Below are 5,099 nucleotides of genomic sequence, written 5' to 3' on the forward strand. Positions count from 1 at the left end.
GGGCAAGGCTGTGCCAGCTCCCACCTCATGGCTGGATTCAGCCCTCGGCTTCCACAGATACAAGCTATGCCTCAAATCCAGCAGCAAATAGGATGAGTTTCATCACTGGTACTGTACACAGACACACATCCCATCCTGAGATGGTTCTGGGGAGGGGGTGCTGCCATGGTACTAATCTACATCATGTGAGCAATGGAGAAACAATGAGGCTTTGGAGCGAGCAGGCAGATGCTGGGGGAGAAGAAGGCCTCTATTGAGGCAGGCTGGCAGCTGCCTCCAGGGCACAAGGGTTTGGGATTCTGCAAGTGCAAGGATGAGCAGATCCTTCCTTAGAATGGGGCTGGGGTCTGGAGAAACATGTTGAGCCTATCAAATCATAGCGGCCAGCAAAGGTGAATTTTCCCCTCGCTGCTGTGGTCTGGGATTAAATGGGACCACTGGAGGAGTTTAGGATGCGGACGGGGTTGGTACCCTCATCCCGTGCATGCTGGCTGCCAGCAGAGGGAGTAGCGGGTGTCCTTGGAGGGCTCAGGGAGGGGACAAGGTGCTGGGGACACTGCAACGTGAGCAGGAAAAGCTGCCAGGGCTTGTGATCCTGCACCAAAAGGAGTTACTGCATGAGGTTTTGGCTGCCTGGTTGTGTGGCAGGTTGAGATTTTCCTCCAAGCCCCAGCTGAGGGGCAGCTCAACAGGAATCAGAACAGCCTCCAGGTCAATCTGCAGCACACATCTTGCAGCAGGACAGGAAGAAAAGACTCAATAAAAGGAAAACTGAACTCTAACATACGATGGTGTTCGTTCAGGCTGTGCTTTCAGAAGGCATACAGAGGTGCACCCTCTTTCAGGAATTGCTGGCAGTCTGTCAAACACAACAATTTGGTAAATATTGCCTAGGCACTGAAGGCAGCGCTGAAATTAGTAAAAATAGCAACTTTTATTGAAAAGAAGACTCTGTGTGGATGTATACAACCAGCTTGAGGCAGGGAGGTGTTGGATAAAGGGAGGATTGATTACGTGGCTCAGTCACTGAGCACAAAGAGGCTTCATTGCCTTTGTGCTGCAAGAAAATCCCTGTTAGCTTCTGTCCTCCTGGCCTCAAATCCACCCAGGGCTGTGGTTCTCCCACTTCTCATCCCTCCCAGTCCATGCATTTCCACCAGTGCCAGCCCACAGCCCCAGATCTGATGCTCCACTCCATCACCATGAGAGCCACCCCTTGCCAGCCTGGTGCCCAAATCCATTTGGTGATGGCTTCAAACAACCACAATTCACCTCATTGAGTTGCAAGAATGAAACACTGCTGCTGTTAGGGCAGCATTTGGAATGAGGGGGGGGAGCACAGTCTGGGTACAATGAACTGATGGTTCTCATGTCATGGGTAAATATTCTCAGCTCCACAGCCACAAGCAGGTCTCTCTGGTGCACAGAGAGGGCAGGCACCTCAACCTGGCTTTCCCTTTTCCCAAAGCCTCCATTACCTTAAGGATCTGCAGAACCCAGCTACCCCAGGCTGCTTTTGGCTGCTTAAGGAAAAGGAGAACAGGATCAATGTTTGTGGTACCAAGAAGAAACAGGGAGGATGCTGATAACCTCACGTGCCCCACTGGGGATGTGTCCCTGCTATGGCTGAGCTGCCCTCAGATCTGCCCCCTCAGCTCCTCTGCCTGGGTGCTGCTGTCTGGAAAAAGCAGAGACGGGGAGAGCTACTTGGTCCCAGGCTCTCCTCCAGGGCGAAGACAAAGGGGAGAATCCCTGCTGTGTCCCAGGGGTACTTCTCCCCTCTCAGAGAAGGAAGGAAGGAAATGCGTGGCAAAAGATGCGCTGTGCCCAGCTACCCCTGGAGAACAGGTGGCACCCAAACAAGCCCAGAGCACAAGGATGAGCACCCAGCCTGCTCTTAGGATAAATGATGGGAACCCAGCCTGCATCAAACCCTTCCCAGCCCACAAACAACTCCCAGGGGGTTCTCACCCCTCCCTCCCCCCTTGCACTGCACCACTGGGGACTGCACCCACCTCTGGGTCCCCCTGAGCAGTGACACAGCCCCCATGAGCTCCCATCCCACCCCACTCATCCCATGCCACAGTGACCTCCCACAGGACATCCCCGGACCGTGGGACAGCCCCGGCTGCCTCCTCCCCCCCGTGAGAGCCCCCCTTTGCTGCAGCACATCACGTCTCTCTTTTCTCTCCGCAGCCTTTCAGCTGAGGGGCTTTTTGCTGGCGAAACACAAATCTGGCGGCGGCCACGGCTGCTTTGTGCGGCCGCTAATGCTAAATGACTGCTCCTTTGTGCGGCCGCAATGCCCGGCCCCTGGGCGAGCGCCTGGGAACGGCTCCAGCGTACAATGGGGTGCAGCCGGGAACCACCTCAAAGCAAACATTGACTTAAAAATTGGTGTTAACCAGGCAGGCACGTCAGACGTCTTGGGAAACACAGCCCTGCCGCTGCTGCTTTGTTGGTGGAAGCACAGCCCCACTGGGACGAGTGTTGTAAAGGGGGTTTGATGCATTGAGAGAGCTGCACCGAGAGGGTGAAGGACCGTGATCAGACAGAGTGTGGTATTTCTATACGGCTCTACCAGCACAGGGAGAAAAGATGGGCACCGGTTTGCTCCAGAGCACCATGATGGGCAGCCAACCTCCTCCACAAGGAGGGCTCCCAACCCGCTCAGTGTGATGGTAGACGCCCAATCTTCTCCAGATGGGCACTCTGCTCCAGAGCAGAATGATGGGCAAGAAACCTCCTCCAGAACATAAGGTTAGGTACCCAACCTGCTCCAAAGCTGAGGAGTAAGCACCCATTCTGCTCCAAAGCATCACAGCCATGCAGCCTGACTGAAAGAACAAAGATGGGCATGCAACCTGCACCAGAGCTCAATGGTGGGCACCCAATCTGCACCACAGAATCACAGTGGGCATGCAACCTGTTCCAGAGTTGAGTGGTGAGCACACAACCTGTGCAAGAGCACCATGGTGGACACCCAATCTGCTGCAGAGAGTGATAGGTATGCAAGCAGATCCAGACCTGAACGGTGTTCACCCAACTTGCCGCAGGACACAATGGTGGGCACGCACCTGGCTCAAGGGCTCTGTGATGGGCACTCGATCTGCCCAAAGCCACCACTGGCTGCTCCCTGCTTGTGGCAGAACAGGGCTGGCAGTTATATGCTTCCATCTCCCTCTGCCTTCAAAAGGGGTTTCAGAGAGCCAAGAGGATCCAGCATCCAAGCAAAGGCAGGAGTTGGATGGGAGGCACCACAGGCAGCACCTGCATCACCCAGGTACAGGTTGGTACAGGAAATTTGCACAAGCACAAATGGGGACTGGGCTCAGCCTCCAGGAGGGCTGGAGCTCCTCCTACACAGACAGGCTGAGGGAGCTGGGGATGTTCAATATGGAGGAGAGAAGGCTCCAGGGAAACCTCATTGTGGCCTTCCAGTACTTAAAAGAGCTGATAAAGAAGAGAGAGAATGACATTTTACATGGGCAGATAGTGACAAGAGGGAATGGCTTTAAAGGGGAAAATTTAGGTCAGATGTGATTTGCAAGTTCCTTACTCAGTGGCAGTGAGATCCTGGCACTGCTGGCCAGAGCTGTGCCCATCCTTGATGGGCACAAAGCCATGGGTTGGATCTGGGCAGCCTGAGCTGAGTGGGCCAGGGGGTTGTGGGGTCCCTTCCAACCCAAGCATGCAGTGGGTCTATGAATCTCTGCTTGCCTGATGGGATACGGCAGCAGAGGGACCATGGGGATGGTTGTGCCACAGCGAGGTGGACTCGATGACCTCATGCTTATGCAGGACATGTCCCACAAAGGGACCCAGACGGCTCCAAGTGCTGCCACACTGCCGGCAGCAATGGCCTCCAGTAAGGGAGGCATGAGGGCCTCCAACACCACATCGCCAATGACAGACTGCCCAGCTAATTGCAGAGGGCAGAGAATGCAGATGGAGCAGAAGCTGGGGTTGATGTGAGGCAGCGGAAATTGGTAGTGGGGCAGGTCAGTCTGACCCTATGGAGGCCTGGGGGTACCTGGTGAGGGCTGTGCCTGAGTCCCAGCAGACAGCTGACAGAGCCTGAGGCACTGGGATGGGAAGCGGGACAGAATCACAGAATGACCAGGGTTGGAGGGATCTCAAGGATCATGAAGCTCCAACCCCCCTGCCGCATGCAGGGCCACCAACCTCCACATTTCACAGCAGCCCAGGCTGCCAGGGCCCCATCCAACCTGCCAGTGAACACCTCCAGGGATGGATGGGGCATCCACAGCCTCTCTGGACAGCTGTTCCAGCTCCTCACTACTCTCTCTGCTCAGAACTTCTCCCTGACATCCAACCTAAATCTTCCCTCCCTCCACTTAAAACCATTTCCCCTTGTCCTACTGTTATCTACCCTTACAAAGAGTTGACTCCCCTCCTGTTTGTAGGCGCCCTTTAGGTACGGTACTGAAGGCTGCAATGAGCTCACCCCGCAGCCTTCTCTTCTCCAGGCTGAGCAAGCCCAGCTCCCTCAGCCTGTCCTCGTAGGGGATGTGCTCCAGCACCCTCTTCATCTTCGTGGCTCTCCTCTGGACCCTCTCCAACAGCTCCCTGTCTTTCTTGTACTGGGGACCCCAGGCCTGGACACAGTACTGCAGCTGGGGCCTCACAAGGCACAGTGGAGAGGGACAATCACCTCCCTGTCCCTGCTGGCCCACTTCCTTGTCTGACGGGGACAATGGCAGGAAGGGAGGCGGGCGGCCCGCTGGGACACGTGGGCCACACTCGGCGTCCGTGAAGGACGGGAACACCGCGACAGAGCCCAGGGCTGAACCCTACGGGACCGCGTGGGCATCTCGGGATGTGCCGCTGCTCCAAGCCCGCCACAGGTGGGCGGCCCCGATTCGCGGCCTCAGAGACCGGAAGAGGTCGGCACGTCCCTGCCCTGCCCACGGCCACTTCCGAGTCTAGCAATAGGAAAACCAGGAAACGCAGCAGATCCGCGCCGGTAGGAGCAGCGCACATCCCGGCTCCGACACCGCGCACAGAAGCGGCACGGGGGGCGCGGCCACGCTTCATCCCGCCCTCAGACCCGCCCCACGTGACGTCACGACATCGCC

The sequence above is a fragment of the Centrocercus urophasianus genome, unplaced genomic scaffold, assembly GCF_019232065.1.
Source record: "Centrocercus urophasianus isolate 14NV4802_14NV808 unplaced genomic scaffold, USGS_Curo_1.0 seq_41, whole genome shotgun sequence".
Taxonomy (NCBI): Eukaryota; Metazoa; Chordata; class Aves; order Galliformes; family Phasianidae; genus Centrocercus; species Centrocercus urophasianus.